At 44.5% G+C, this 16,467-nt stretch overlaps 1 protein-coding gene and 1 long non-coding RNA gene across 8 annotated transcripts in view; one reads left to right on the forward strand and one right to left on the reverse strand.

Annotated features, from left to right (window-relative positions):
- The window catches only part of CNTNAP2 (contactin associated protein 2), a 2,262,889-nt gene that overhangs the window by 1,817,429 nt on the left and 428,993 nt on the right, over positions 1 to 16,467 (forward strand). The window lies entirely within an intron of this gene.
- On the reverse strand, positions 544 to 5,803 carry LOC123572158 (uncharacterized). 7 transcript variants are annotated; one of them, XR_006696472.3, is made up of 4 exons: positions 5,431 to 5,803; positions 4,947 to 5,152; positions 2,884 to 3,064; positions 544 to 1,089 (listed from the first exon to the last, which is right to left on the reverse strand). It is a non-coding gene; the product is annotated as an uncharacterized lncRNA (long non-coding RNA). The 7 variants fall into 7 exon arrangements; XR_006696470.3 differs by lacking the exon at positions 4,947 to 5,152 and having other exon boundaries at positions 2,884 to 2,991; XR_010585896.2 differs by lacking the exon at positions 4,947 to 5,152 and having other exon boundaries at positions 2,884 to 3,032.

The following is a 16,467-nucleotide window of genomic DNA, read 5'->3' on the forward strand; positions in this document are numbered from 1 at the left end:
GGAGTGATGCCTAGAAACCATTAACCTCTATTTTTTCTTAATGTCCCAGCCTTCACTGCTATTGCCATGGGCTACTAACAACTGAGAAGCAGTAGTGGGTCTAAGAACAAGCAGAAATAGTGAAATTTTCAGGATCACAACCTAGGCTGATTCCCATTGATGGATTGAGCCCTCTGTGGGCATTTCTGAGGTCAGCTGCAATTACAAATGCTGCAACTTTTGCAAGTAGATGGAAGCCTTCCCTTTTGTCTTCCAGACTCCAGAGTGACTTTAAACAATTAGAAGAAATGGACAATTCCTATGAAGGAAATCAGCCTCTTTAAGATTACTCAGTTACTCAACTTTAGCTACAAACTCACTGTTGAAATGGGAAGTAAAATTGGTTCCAGTTTGGAAAAAAGTCTTTCTGTTTCACAATTGATATGATACTTGTGTGAGTGTAACTGATTTTCTTACCTGTCCTTTCAAATACTATTTGTTGTTTTAATTTAATTTAATGTAACTTAATTTAAGAGAGCTAAGTAATTAAACATGAGGCCAAAGTACATAAGAAAGTGGCAGTCTTTTATTGCAAATATGCACACACTCGGGCGAAGTTCTCTGGTCCTCAGGTGTGGGGGGGCCAGGGAAGTCGCGCCGGCGCTCTCGGGTGATGTTCTCCGGTCCACAAATGCCGGGGCCGAAGAAGTCACCCCGGCTCTGGCCGGCGGCGGACTTTTATGCCTGGGAGCTGGAAGGGGAGGAGTTCGGGGCGTTTGTGTAGGAGTGGCTTCTTGAAATTCGGTGTCCCCGGCTTGACGTCATTCTGCGCATGCTCAGTTGATTTGGTTCTTTTCCCGGGCGCGGGAAAATCTGTGATGAAGAACCCGGAAACAACAGGGACTGCTCCATCTTGTTCACCTTCCTCCATCTTGTCCCTTTTCCTTCACCCAAACAGTCCAACCTCTTATTGATTATAAGAATTTAGGGCGCCGTGGTCTGTCTGGCTGCTTCCTGCTGTTAAGGGGCGTAGTTAGGGTCTGAGGTTGGCAGTTGGGTGTAGGGATGCGGGAGCATTTGGTTGAAGGTGACTCGGGTGATCTCTTGGACCTTGGCTCGGAGAAATTTTATTAGAATGGGAGCAAGACATAACATAAGGCAGAGGATTAGTATGGGAATTAGGAATGGAAGCATCTGCTGTACTACAGGCAGCAGCCATACCGGTGGTCCGGGGGTTAAGGGGGCGTTAAATTGTTGAAGCTAGGGAAACCCCGATAATTAAGGGAAGAAAAACAGCCCGCTTTTGGATGTTATTGCTGGAGCTGAGCTGGGAAGCTAGTTCAGACAATTCTCCTCCTTCGCTATATAGGGTTAAGCCAGGCACTAAAGATACCAGAACGCAAAGGGACTGGGTGATGGAGGTATGGTTAAGAGTTTTAGATAGAGTTTGGTTACACCAAAAGTAGCCTCCAACAGGGGCCGTCTGGGTCCTGCTGGGAGCTTATGTGCAATTACACCATGAAGAGTTTGGCGTAGAGTAGCAAAAAGGAATCTCTGTCTCACTCTGTCTCTCTTCATCTCTGTCTCTGTTCATCTCTGTATCTCTTCATCTATCTCTCTCTGTCTCTCTTCATCTGTCTCTCCTTATCTCTGTCTCTCTCTATCTCTCTCCATCTCTGTCTCTCCCCATCTCTGTCTTTGTCTCTCTCCACCTCTCTCTCTCTCTGTCTCTCTCCATCTCTGTCTCTCTCCATCTCTGTCTCTCCCCATCTCTGTCTTTGTCTCTCTCCACCTCTCTCTCTCTGTCTCTCTCCATCTCTGTCTCTCCTCATCTCTGTCTCTCTCTATCTGTCTCTCTCCATCTGTCTCTCCCCATCTCTGTCTTTGTCTCTTTCCACCTCTCTCTCTCTCTCTCTGTGTCTCTCTCCATCTCTCTTTCCCCATCTCTGTCTTTCTCCATCTCTATCTCTTCATCTCTATCTCTGTCTGTATCTCTTTGTCTCCATCTCCATCTCCGTCTCTGTCTCTCCACCTCCTGCTCATTAAGGCTGCTCCCCTCACCAACTCCCCTACCTCCTGGCTTCTCCCTATCTCTGACTCAACAGGGACTGAGTGCCGCAGAGGCCCTTGGGGAGGTCTGGGCTTTCTACTGCCTTCTGGTTATAGCCTCTCCTTCCCTGTATCTGTCCTTCATCCTGGCCTAATGAGTCCACATTTTATTTAGGGAGAGGGCAGAGTGACAACCCTGGGTGGGGGGCGGGGGGACAATCTGCAGTGCCCTGCATGACTGAGTGTATCTGGTTGTCTGTAGACCAGGTTTAGAATCTCCATACAAAGTTAGGATTAGTAGGAGTAACTAGGGGAATTAGAGTGAACCATAATAATGATGACAAAGGTGTAGAGAGTAAGTTCAACATTGCCGAAATCACAAAGGGCACCCTGCCAAGCTAGGTCTTCTATGAGAGTAAAAAGTTGGGAAACCTACTGGTTGGGGGATGGGTCGGGAAGGAGGGTGTCTATGGGGTTTATGAGGGAAAAGTCAGTTAAGTTAAGATGAAGAATGGTGAGGAAGCAGGAAAATTTGAGGAGGGTGTTGATCCTTGAGTAGAACCTGGCCACCTGGAGATAAGGAAAGGGGAATAGATGTTTTGAGTTAGGTTAAGATGTTTCATCCCAAGAGGGGGGTGGGACAAGAGGGCATGATGAGGAAAGAGTGGGCAAAACATGCATAGTCCAGGCAGTAACTTAGCATTGGGGTCTGGCGAGGGTTAGACGGTTTACCGTCTACCCCAACTACTGAGATAGTGGATGGCTGGTTAGGACCTCCATAGGTTGGCAAAACAGAATATAATTGTAAAACAGAATAGGTAGCCTCCATATTGACGAGAAAAGAAATTGGCTTACCTGCTACCTGTAGAGTTACCCTAGGCTCAGTGAGGGTGACAGGGGTCTCCGAATGTGGGCACCGTCAGTCGTCGTCCAGGTGTAGGAGCTGGAAGGAGCCTTCCGACCCTTGAGGAGAGGCACCACGTTGAGGCGCAATGCCTGCCCTGCTGGCGGGGCAATCAGACTTCCAGTGTCCTTCCTGTTGGCAGGTTGGGCACGGCGTGGTAGGCAGGCGAGGATTTGGACACCTTTTTTCCCAATGCCCAGTTGTGCCACACTTAAAGCATGGGCCAGACGGAGTGGCCGGCTTGGCCTGGGGACACTGGTTTGCCCAGTGTCCTGGGTCTCCGCATTTATAGCAGGAGCCCCTGGGAGACTTGCCCTGTGTCTTCCCTGCCGGCAGAGTGGGCAACGCTGGTTGGAGGGCAGCCACTAGAGCTTGCGCCTGAAACACAGTCCTTCTTTTCTCCTTGTCTAGCTCTGCGGCCTCAGCTGCTGCTTCTCTGGAGTTAAAAACTTTAAAGGCCAATTTTCCTGTATGGGAGTCTGAGGCCCATCTTCAACCTTCTTTTGCTTTTTTCGAATATCTGAGGCTGACTGGGAAATAAAATAGGAGGCTAGGACAGCTGCTCCGGCTGGGGAGGTGGGGTCTAGCCGAGTAAATTGGGCTAGTGCCTCTGTAAGGCGATTTAGGAAGGAAGCCGGGTTCTCATCTGGGTGCTGGATGATTTCCTTTAGTTTATCAAAATTGACCACTTTGTTAGAGGCTGCCTGCATACCGGCCAAGAGACATTGAACCATAATGTCTCTCCTATGGTGGCCGGGCTGCTGCGGTTGGTAATCCCAATCTGGTTCTATGGACGGGACAGCCATCTTTCCTAACAGGACGGTGGCGTCGGTTAAATGCCATTGATCTGCATGTTGCCTGGCGGCTGCGAGAATGCACTCTCTTTCCTCTGGGTTAAGAGTGGAAGTAAGAATGACATGTAAGTCATGCCAGGTAAGGTTATATGCTCTGGCCTAGGTATCGAAACTCTTTGGAATATTAGGTGGGGTTGGCTGAGAAGTCGCCAAGTCGTTCTTCAGTTTTGGAAAGGTCAGCCAAGGAAAAGGGGACGTGGACTCTAACCACGCCTTTGGCTCCAGCAACTTCTCGGGGTAGGGGAGGGGGCAACAAACTAGCAGGGAAGGTTGGAACAGACTGACCAGTAGGGTAGGTTAAGACAGGCTGACTGGTAGAGGGCTGACTAATGGGGGCCGCTACCGCGGTCTTGGAGCGAGTGTGGGCGGAAATGGGAGAGGTAAGAGGAGTGGCTGAGGGAGGAGTGTCGGGAGGGGCGGTAGGAAGTCCATAGGGAGGGGGGTTGGAAAGTTGGGAGGGAGGTCGCCTGCCGTCGGCCCCATCTGAAATGGAGGTGGAGTCCTCCTCAGTTGCTGAGGTGGGGGCCAAGGGCAGAGTTTAGGGGTTTAGGCTAACAAGAGCTGGGCCATTTAACACCAGGCGCACAGGTCTGGGCGAGAGCGCAAGTCCTAAAAGCCTTGGACATAGATAATTTCTGACCACTTTCTGAGCCTCTGGCAGAAATTAGAGAGATCTAATTAAAATGTCACGGTCTAAAGTGCCTTCAGGCGGCCGTTGAGACTGGTTGTCAGTCTCAACGTTGAGACTGGCCACGCCACAGTGGAGAGTAAAATCAGTCGCTTTCGTTTAAGATCTTGCTCTAATTGTAAAGTTTTGAGATTAGTTAGAAGACACCCTAAAGGGGTGTCTCTAGGTATTTTGGATTGGGGATTTCCTATTGCCTTTCTCTCGCCTATAGGCGGAAACCGAACTCTACCTGGCTACAAAGCGTCCTTTGGAGCCACTAGAGACCGGGAGGCTCCTGGAGCCGGAATGGAGATTACCTCCAGGCGGACGTCTCCATCCTGGACGGGTCTGACACAGACTGGAATAGAGTTCCTTTGGGCAGACGTCTCTACCTTTGGGAACTCTCCTGTGGGTCACCTGGTGACCAAAAAAACCTTGGGCCTGCGCAGGACTTCTGGCCAAGGAGTATGAGAGGGAGGCAAGAGATACTCACCCCTAGGAGACTTGGAGGTGTGGAAAGCGATGTCTAGGTCCTGGTCTGTCCGCGGCGTGGAAGGAGGAGGCTCCTCGGACCTTAGGGGGCCCTGAGGAGGGGTCTCCTCCCGGGTTTTTGGCATGCCACAGTGGAGAGGAAAATTAGCCGCTTTCGTTTTAAATATTGAGTTAGATGTAAGGCTTCCAAGTTTTGGAGGAGACACTCTAAAGGGGTGTTTGCAGGGATTTTCGATTGTGAGGTTCCCATTGTTTAACCACCAGAAATGGAAACCGACCTCACGCAGTGGCAAAGCGTCCTTTGCCACTGCTGGGGACCGGGGGCTCCTGGAGCCACTAACGGAGAATTGAGGAACTTCAAGACGGACGTCTCTGGGTTGAAGGCCTCACTGCGCCACAGGGTGGCTACGTCCTTGGGCATACGTAGGACTCTAGGCCAAGGACACGGAAACGGACGGAGGTGGTTAACAAAGGGGAGTACTCACCGAAGAAGAAATTCTCAGAGCGGCACCAGTGGAAAGCTGGAACACTTGTTTGGTGTTCGTGGCTGGTTGGGTTGGGAGCCGGTTCGCTGTGGAGGAGGTTCGTTAGACCCTTAGGGGATGTTGAGGAAGGGTCTCCTCCTGGGTCGGGTTTCTGCACCAACTGTTTTAATTTAATTTAATGTAACTGAATTTAAGAGAGCTAAGTAATTAAACATGAGGCCAAAGTACATAAGAAAGTGGCAGTCTTTTATTGCAAATATGCACACACTCGGGCGAAGTTCTCTGGTCCTCAGGTGTGGGGGGCCAGGGAAGTCGCGCCGGCGCTCTCGGGTGATGTTCTCCGGTCCACAAATGCCGGGGCCGAAGAAGTCACCCCGGCTCTGGCCGGCGGCGGACTTTTATGCCTGGGAGCTGGAAGGGGAGGAGTTCGGGGCGTTTGTGTAGGAGTGGCTTCTTGAATTTCGGTGTCCCCGGCTTGACGTCATTCTGCGCATGCTCAGTTGATTTGGTTCTTTTCCCGGGCGCGGGAAAATCTGTGATGAAGAACCCGGAAACAACAGGGACTGCTCCATCTTGTTCACCTTCCTCCATCTTGTCCCTTTTCCTTCACCCAAACATTTGTATTTGGAGGAATCGTCACATGCCATACAGGAATTAATCAACGTGAATGATCTGATGCCAGACTTGGTTCTGCAGGTCTGTGTTGTCAACGAAGAGTGAAATTCTGTAAAATATTTGAAGACATCTATTCTGAGCCAAATATGAGTGACCATGGTCCATGACACAGCCCTCAAGAGGTCCTGAGAACATGTGCCCAAGGTGGTTGAGGCACAGCTTGGTTTTATACATTTTATCTATTTTACGTTATTTTATTTTATATTTTATTTTTTGAGACAGTCTTACTCTGTTGCCCAGGCTAGAGTGCAGTGGCATAATCTTGGCTCACTGCAGTCTCCACTTCCCAAGTTCAAGTGATTCTCCTGCCTCAGCCTCCCAAGTACCTGGGACTACAGGCACAGGCCACCATGCCCAGCTAATTTTTTGCGTTTTTAGTAGAGACAGGGTTTCACCATGTTAGCCAGGCTGACCTTGAGCTCTCAACCTCATGTTCCACCCTCCTCGGCCTCCCAAAGCACTGGGATTACAGGCATGAGCTACCACACCTGGCAGGTTTTATACATTTTAGAGAGGTATGAGACATCAATCAAATACATTTAAGAAATACATGGGTGTGGTCCAGAAAGGTGGGACAGCTCAAAGCAGGGTGGGGGTAGGGGTTCCAGGCTATAGGTGAATTTAAATATTTTGTGGTTGACAATTTGTTGAGTTTGTCTAAAGACCTGAGATCGATAGAAATGGAATGTTCATGTTAAGATAAAAGATTGTGGATACCAAAGTTCTTTTGAAGTCTTACAATGGATGCCCTTAGAGACAATAGATAATATAAGTTTTCTATTCAGATCTTAGTTAATCTGTTTAGGATTGGGAGGGTCTGGAAGAAAAAGATCGAGCTATGTTAATAGAGATTCTTTACAGATGCAAAATTTCCCCCACAAAGAACAGCTTTGGAGACCCATTTCAAAATATGGCAAAGAAACATGCTTTGGGATAAAATATTTTGATTTTCTTCCTTGTCTTGTAATGTTATGCCAGAGTCAGGTTGGAAAGGAAATCACAATAAATAGGTTAAATAAAACTCATCTGACGAAAATTTATGACTTGTAGGGCATGACTCCCCACACCCCTTAGATAGGAATTTGGGCAAGACAAAAAAAAAAAATCAGAGTTTAGTCCTCAGTGTGGCTGGGTGAGTTCTGTCTCCTCCATGTCCTCTCTCTGGGTGTCTGTCCCTTCCTGAACTTGTCACTCTCTGCAGAAGAAACAGCATCCCCAGATGCAGACAAGAGATTTCTCTGCAAATTGGATCCCCATAGTTGGGTTTCTCTGCTGAACTCTGACCAGTCTTTCACTATTTGAAGAGAATTAGGCTTGGCCTATTGGATCTAAACATCCCCAGTGTGGAACATACTTTGGAAGTGACAGAAACACAGAGTGAAATAGAGTCTAACCTATTCCAGGATCAGTTCCTGAAAACAAATTCAACCTAAAAGACTTTATTGAGAAAAACGAGACATGGCTCTGATCCTGGATCAGTTTATGTTTTAGTGAGGGTGAAAATTTTAACAAAGTGGAGGAGATTAGGATGGAAGTTTGGATTCCTAATGGGACTTTAAGTGGAAAACTCAGAGGCCTCATGTAGTAGTGCTTTACAAATGTTAATATACTTAGAAACCACCTGGCATCTTGTTAAAATGCAGATTCTAATTCAGGAAGTCTGGAGCAGGACCTGAGATGCTACAAGGTATGGCTGCCACAGCCAGTAGCCTTGGAATGGCTACAAGGTGTTGCCACTGCCAACAGGCCACACTTAGACCAGCAACCTTACATAGCAGCATAGTGAACAGCACAGACTTTGGAATCACACACACCTGGGTCCAAATCCCAGCTTTCTCCCTACTAACCATGTGCCTTTGGACAAGTTCGTTAACCTCTCTGGGCTTTCACTTCTCACCCAAATCCTTACCTCAGCTGCACATGAGAATAATTGCAATGACATCACTGAGTTTACTCTAATAAAGCCTGATTGTCCCCAGTCCTTGCACATAGCCAGAGCTCTCTAAATGTTAGCTACCACCATCATTCTTATTCCCATTTGCTGTGGAAAAAGTGGCAGGCTTGATATCAGAAAAGCTCTGCCCATCTTCCTGTTCCATGTTCCTGTCCCTGTACCCTTGACTTCATGCCTTTTCTTGGAGAGGCATGAAGACTGTCTCAGGTGACAGTGTAGCATCCATCCATTTAGCTTCTCCTAGCTTGGAGGTGCTGGTCACAGTACTTGATGAGAGCTCAACTGCATTTTCTGAGTCCCCAAGGGCAATGTCCTTCCACATAAGCAAGCTCTCATTTCCTTCTCATCATGTGGACCTCAGCTTCGATGTTAATTCTTCCTGGAGGACTTTCTTGTCCACTCAGCTGACATAGCCACTCACACCTCCCCATGTCCTTCTTAATTTTCTTCACAGAACGTGCCACTCCCTGGAATTATCTCTGCAATGCATGACCCAATTCTGACATTAACTGCCCTGAGTTAGCACGGCCTTCACAAGTTAAGAGTACAGTCCCCAACAAGACAGCCTTCTCTTCACACACCAGCTGCAAGCTTGGGGGGTTCTTAAGCCACTCATATTTCTGACCAACTGACTACAAATTTGGGGGTTCCTACTATTCTTTCAGGGTCAATAATTTACTAGAATAACTCACAGAACTTACAGAACTCAGGAAAGTACTTATAATCAGAGTTTTGTTATAAAGGATACAAATCAAGTCTAGACAAATGAAGAGATGCACAGGGTGAGGTCTGCGGAAGCCTCAGAGACAGAGCTTGCATGTCCTCTTCCTGTGAAGTCAGAATTGTAAGAGTTAAAGAAAGTGGAAAGAAACACAAAAGGTGGCTCAACAGTCAAAGGCAGGTTTATTTTGGAGAATAAACATGAGAGGGGCTTCTTGCCTATTTCAATCAAGAGCACTCTCTCTTACAGACTAAGAGTATTTAAGGGCTTTAGGGTGAGAGAGCTTATTATAGGCTTGGAATGTTTCTGTGTGGAAGAGAAGTTCATTGCAGGGTTGAAATGTCTCTGGTTGGAGGGGAGGTTTTCTTGGGACTGACATCTCTCCAGCCTCTCTGGCCAGAGGGGAGATTAACTTGGGGCTGGCATGTCTCTGGTGGGGGAGGGGTTTAGAGTTGGAATGTTTCTGGTCAGAGATATCATTTGTGGTTTATGGTCATGCTGACCTTAGCCTGATGCCCTTTGGACTTAGGCGATTTTTTTATCAAGGGGAACTTTAAAATGGCTGTGCTGGTACAAGATGGTGATGTTCCTGCTCTGTCAAGAATTCCCCACTCTCCTGGTACACCAGTGTGCATCACCAACCAGTGATGCTCACCCAGGCTTTGGGTGTTCAGAGATGTATTGGGATCTCATTCTGTAATCAAGATTGATGAAATCATTGGCCACATGATTAAACACAATGTTTAGCACCCTTTTCCCCTCCTTCCTAGAGATCAGGCTGATATCAGGAAGCTCAAATCCTCAACCCTCTATCAGGTGGCTGGTCTTCCTGGCACACCCAGCCCCCTTCCTGAAACCACCTAGGGGCCCACCATGAGTCACCTTATTGGCATGGACCCAGGCATGGTCCCAGGGGCTCACTGTGAATAACAAACACTCCTATCACTTAAGAAAGTCCTAGGGTTTGGAAGCTTGGTCCCAGGAACCTGGGACAAAGACCAAATTAATGACCTGTTATGAGTCAATCTCTTTTATCTATTTATTTGCATTATTGTCACCATCATCCCTTACAGTAGACAGGAATCTCAGGCAAAAGTCTGTATCACAGTGCCAAGGACGATGCCTGCCACATTGAGGCACTCAGATATATGTTCATTAAATTAATATGAATGGTTAAATAACCACAAAAGATGATTTAAATAAGCATTTCCAAGTAACAATGGAGGCAGTGCCATGAGGCACTTCATGATAAATTACAGAAAACTTGCACAGACAATAATTGTTATAAAGGTCCAAGAGAAGCGTTATCACTTGATTTATATGCACAACTATTTTTAACCTGAACAAGGTTTTGCACATTTATTCATCTTAACTGAATGAAAACTTTTATTCCTTTGTACCTTGAAAATCCCTTGAATCTGATGATTATCTTCAAATTAAGGATTAAAAAACTCTTTTGCTAAGTTTTTTTACATTCTCTGGCAATTCTAAATTAAGATGCACATGAAGTATTAAATTTATAGAACTCATTGTTTAATCTAAATTAGATTAACCCTCTTGGCCCTTCAGAGATCCAAGTAGACTCTTCCATACTTTTGTTTATCCATGTCTCAAGGTTATTACTGACAAAATTACAATTAGTCAGTACTTCATATCCATTGTTAGGGTGCAAAGCTGTGAGCTATAAACTACCTCACTCTGGCATAATTAAAACCGTGTTCCAGTTCACCTATTTTATGATACCTACTTGGCTTTTCATAAAGCTTCTTTTCACACTCCTAACTACATACAGGCCTGGGAAACTTGGGAATTTTATTGAAGAAAACTTTAAACATAAGCTCCTTCTTGAAGTTTGCTGACAGTTCTGTTACAGCAGTCTTACTATTATCAGGATAAAAACAAATTGTACTAAAGTACTGTAAAAACGTAAGATTTGTATTACTACCTCTTTTTTTTTTTTTTTTTTTTTTTTTTTTGAGACAGAGTCTAGCTCTGTCACCCAGACTGGAGTGCAGTGGCATGATCTCGGCTCAGTGCAACCTCCGCCTCCTGGGCTAAAGCAATTCTCCTGCCTCAGCCTCCCGAGTAGCTGGGATAACAGGGGCACATGCCACCATGCCCAGTTAATTTTTGTATTTTTAGTATAGGTGAAGTTTCACCATGTTGGCCAGGCTGATCTCAAACTCCCGACCTTAAGTGATCTGCCCACCTTGGCCTGCCAAAATGCTGGGATTACAGGTGTGAGTCACCATTCCTAGCCTGTATTTCTATCTCTAAAATAAATCCTAGTTTGGAAGTCACCAGGTATGTGTACATAGGAAATAGTGCATCTGAATTGGCATTTACCTAGTGGTATGACAAATTGCTCTTTGGAATAGATGCCTAGTCCCCAGTTAAGAAAAGGGGATTCCTGTGTCCCATCCATAGTTTATCATTGAGTAAGTCCAAAGGCCAGTTGTGCTAAAGTAAATGAATGTCTTCAAACTAACCTATAAGGGGTGGTGGGAATATTAGTTGCTAGACCAACACTTAATCAAGAATCTCTCTCAGTCTCTAAGGGTGAATAGAGCAACTAGACTTGGAGAGGATTGCTTAATCTTTTTATGAAAAAGTCATGTGCCAATTAAGAATCTAGCCATGCCTCCTTCAGGGTTTTCTTGACTTACTCAAGCTTTAAACAATGAAGTGGCTCAATAATCTATTCTGTAATCCCTATGTGTAATGTATTAAGTATTCCTTAATTCAATTTTAGTAGATTACCCTAATCAATTTGTTTTCTGGTATTTAAACCTTTAGAATTTAATTATATTATACTGAATAGGATGCAAATTAGGACTTGAGCTTAAAAGATGGCCTTTTATTTCACAGAAAAGAAATTTATATGTCTCAAGTATTTTGCTGTGGTATTCTCATTGACATAGCTGAGATAATAATCTAACCAGTTCATGAATTCAGGATTGCTATGAGAGAACCCCATTACTGGGTGCTTGGTTTGCCCTTTTGGTTTAGCCAAAGATACTAAATTTGCTCTGACTTCCTCAGTATTCTCCATTTTTAAAAAGGCAAAAACCAACACTTTGTATTAAATAACCTAAACCTTGGCATTGAACTTGTAAAAAGAGAAAATGACCTGAACATTAGAGCCAAGAAGATACTCTGTTGTATTTTACTTTGTTACTTAGGTATCTTTATTTATTCTTTATTTATATATTTCAAAAAGACATAGCCTTTCTCTTAATCCTTCAACTCACATATGGAAAAATTCATTTGTTATTATTTAATTACAATAGACAGATAGATGCTCCAAAATTAAGTCTGAGTATTTTATTTGCCTGCAGAACTGACAGTTTGCTTGGCTTATGCTGATAATCCCAAAAAAGAAGTCGCTTCTGTCTTGAACATCCATAGGAAATAAAACTGTAGTTCAGGGTAATATCTATAAGAAAGCCAACTTTACACCTTCACTTAGGTGTTGAGAAAGAGAATCAGCTATTGAATCACCCTGAACTTTAGATGGCCGTATCACATCTGAAACCAGTCATTTCGTGGTGGGCAGTATTAAACCCAACTTTGTCTTACAACTTTACAAATTAGTGAGTTATGTTGTTATGATAAGAGATCCCAACAGAAGTATCTCAGTTTGGAACGTCAGTTTTCAGGATGTTGTATATCTGAGAACGCTTCTCCACTGCTCCTCTAACTCCTCTAGCCTACCTGACTTTAATAGCCAGGTCTCCTTCCTACCTGTTTACTTCCCCCTTCACAAGAAGCACCTATTAAGGAATCAAGAAAAAAAATGGGTGACACTTATTTTCAGAATAAAGTAATATAGTCTCTACCATTTCTGCTTTCACACAGATTTGCCCTTCCTTCTGGCACAATTACACATACACACACACACACACATAAACACACGCAGATATACTTACGTAAGCACATATGCAGGTATGCTTAGAATTTAGCATTAGGCTGGGTGCAGTGGTTCACACTTATAATTCCAGCACTTTGGGAGGCCGAGGTGGGAGGATTGCTTGAGCCCCAGGAGTTTGAGACCAGCCTGGGCAACATAGGAAGACCCTGTATTTACAAAAAAATAAAAATAATTAACCAGGTTTGGTGGCACATGCTTATGGCCCAACTACTTGGGAGGCTGAGGCAGAAGGATCACTGGAGCCCAGGAATTTAAGACTGCAGTGAGCTATGATTGTGCCACTGCACTACAGCTTGAGTGACAGAGTAAGACCAGCCTCAAAAAAAAAAAAAAAAAAAAAAGAACTTAGCATTTGTCATTACTGCTGCTGTAGTCACCTCAATCCTGAACCTACTTTAACCCAAGGTAATATGGTTTGGCTCTGTGTTTCCACCCATATTTCATCTTGTAGTTTCCATAATTCCCACGTGTTGTAGGAGGGACCCAGTGGGAGATGATTGAATCACGGGGACAGGTCTTCCAGCACCGTTCTCATGATGGTGAATGGCTGTCAGAAGATCTGATGGTTTTAAAAATGGGAGTTTCTCTGCAGAAGCTCTCTTTTTGCCTGCTGCTATCCACATAAGATGTGACTTGCTCCTCCTTGCCTTCCACTATGATTGTGAGGCCTCCCCAGCCATGTGGAACTGTAAGTCCAGTAAAACTCTTTCTTTTGTAAATGCCCAGTCTTGGATATGTCTTTATGAGCCACATGAAAATGGACTAATACACAAGGGAACCACAACTCAGGGCTAAAAACATCTGGAGACCAATGTAGTTGGAAGGTATAGAGAGGAAGCCAAAGAGAAATGAGAGGTCAGACCTCTTCTGTCATTGACTCCCTGGCAGCAGCTATGGAAGTGGGGTACCCTGTGGTCAACTCTAAGAAAGCTCTGTGACCCCACAGGCATGGGTCCACCCAGGCAGAAAACATCACTTTCCTCATTTAAAAGTCAAGACATTATATTAATTATGAACTAATCCTTAGTTCAGAAGAGGTCTGCACATGTGCAGTGAGAGAATTCAATCATAAATTTGAATTCCTTGCTTTTTGAGCAGTCTTTGCAGAATCATTTCTTGCCACATCAGCCATTAAGATGACATGGTTCTCATCTCTGCAACTGGCTCTCACTGCAGACAAAATAGACCACTAAGAAGCCAGAACTTTACTTTCTTCTGCTAGTTTGTTGCTTATCATTCTAGAGAAGTGCTCCCCAAAAGAGTTTTCTGTAATGATGGAAATGTTCTATAACCTGACCCATGCCTGGGTCCCCAATATCACCTCCAGATTCCATGACCCACTAGGAGGTCTCTCAGCACTGAGCATGGACAGTAGCCCCCCTTAGCTACAGTTTCACTTTCTACGCTTTCAGTTACTCAAGGTCAACTGTGGTCTGAAAATATTACATGGAACATTCCAGAAAGAAACAATTAATTGCATGCCATTCTGAGTAGCACGATCAAAACTCCTGCCATCTTGCTTCACTTTGCCCAGTATGTGAATCGTCCCTTTGTCTAGAGAATCCATGCTGTCAAGGCTACCCACCCGCCCATTAGTTCTCAGATGGGCTGTGGTGGCATCACAGTGCTTATGTTTAAGTCACCTTTATTTTACTTAATGATGGCCCCAAAGTGCAAGAGTAGTGATACTGGCAATTCAGATATGCTAAAGAGGAACCATAAAGTGCTTCCTGAAGTGAAAAGGTAAAAGTTCTCGACTTAATAAGAAAGAAAAACAAAATTGCTGAGGTTGCTAAGATGTATAGTAAGAACAAATCTTCTATCTATGAAATTGTGAAGAAGGAAAAAGAAATTCACGCATCGTGCATATAGAGTTTGGTACCATCTTCAGTTTCAGGTATCCACTGGCAGCCTTGGAACTCATTCCTCTCAGATAAAGGGGAACTGCTGTAGTTGTACTTACGGGTATGATTATAGCAAAAGGATACAAAGCAAAGTCAGCAAAGGGAAAAGTGCGTGAGATGAAGTCCAGAGGAAACCAAACACAAGCTTCCAAGAGTCCCTCCCAGTGGAGTCCACAGAACACACTTAATTCCCCCAGCTATCAGTTGTGGTAGCATGTGTGAAATGCTGTCTACAAGGGAGGCTCACTAGAGACTCAGCACCCAAGGTTTTTTTGGGCACTGGTCACAAAGGCACCCCCTACCAGGCATGCACCCCAAATCCAGACTCCTAGAAGAAAGGCAGTTGTTCAGCACAAAACACATTGTTTGTACCAACAGTTCAGCATGGTGGGGCATTCTTATCAATCAGTTAACCCTCCTGAAATCTAACTTGGTGGGCCAGCGACAGGAAGCGCTTCTGTAGCATAAGGATGCTGCCTCTCTCCTTCCTCTGCTTCCCAAACCCTTCACCACACTCTCTTCCCTCTCCCTTCTATAGAAGTATTATCCCACATCCAGATCTTTAATCTCACACCACCCTGTATCACACTCCTGACACCATCACACTTCTTTTCATGCCTGACTTTGTCCCACCTCGAATAATCCCTCTCCAAATTCTTAGAGAAGGAGAAGAAACAAGATTGTGCTCTTTTCCCTTGAACTGATCCTTTGCACCTCATGGTCTGCAGTTTCTGCTGCATCCATTCCCTGGGCAGCACCAGCTACATAATTTGCAAAGCCCAGTGAAAATGAAAATGCAGGACCCTTTGTATTGTGAATTTTAAAAGAGAGACAATAAACCAGGTGCCAGGCCCTTCTGAGGCTGTGAGGGTCACACACCCATGTTTCTATATGCTAGAAACATATAGATGTGGATCTGCAAACTTGGTTTCTCTAATAGGTTGGAACCTCAAGAAACATTTATGTGATGAAAATCAAACTATATATGGCAAAAATATTTAACACAGGGGCTTCTTATATGTATCATATAAGAATCATATTATTGAGTTTTCCCTAAATTTCATTACAAAAATTACCCGGGGTTCTTATCAACATGCAGATTCCCAGACAGCTCCCCTAGAGATTTTGATTTGGATTCTGCAGAGTGGAGCCCAGTAACCTGTTTTTAAGAAGTTTTCTAGAATATTTTTCTGACAGGGAAAATGTAGAAACTTAGGCTCAGAACAACATTTGGGGGCAGACGGGCCTATGCTCAAATTCTCCATTTATCAGCAGTGTGACATTGGGAAAGTTATTTAATTTCACTAAGCTTCAATTTCCTCATCTGTAAAATAGAAATAATTGTGCTAGTACAAAAGGTTGCTATGGGAATAAAATGAGACAAATGTATGTAAAGAACTTAGAACAGTGACTGCTGCAGTAAGCTGTCAGTAATCATAGTTATAAATATTATGAAAAAAGAGTAGAACTCAATGAAAACCCTCAGTTTTGTAATACTAGATGAATTAAGCTTAAATGCAAATTGCTAAAGGCAGCCATTATTATTTCTGTCAAATTAAACTCATTCAGAAATAATAAATTACAATCCAAAGTGAACAAAAGGCTCAGTCAGTCATCAATGGTAAACATTTTGAGCCCTGCTATGGTCTGTTTGTATCTTTCCAAAATTTATATGTTGAAACCTAATCACCCATGTGACAGTATCAGGAGGTGGGCCTCTGGGAGGCAATTAGGTCATGAGGCCTATCCCATTAATGGGATTAGTACCCTTGTGAAAGAGACCCCAGAGAGTTTGTTGGCCCTTTCTGCCATGACAGACTTCAGCTGGCAGGCACCATCTGTAAGCCAAAAA

The sequence above is a fragment of the Macaca fascicularis genome, chromosome 3, assembly GCF_037993035.2.
Source record: "Macaca fascicularis isolate 582-1 chromosome 3, T2T-MFA8v1.1".
NCBI classification, from domain to species: domain Eukaryota; kingdom Metazoa; phylum Chordata; class Mammalia; order Primates; family Cercopithecidae; genus Macaca; species Macaca fascicularis.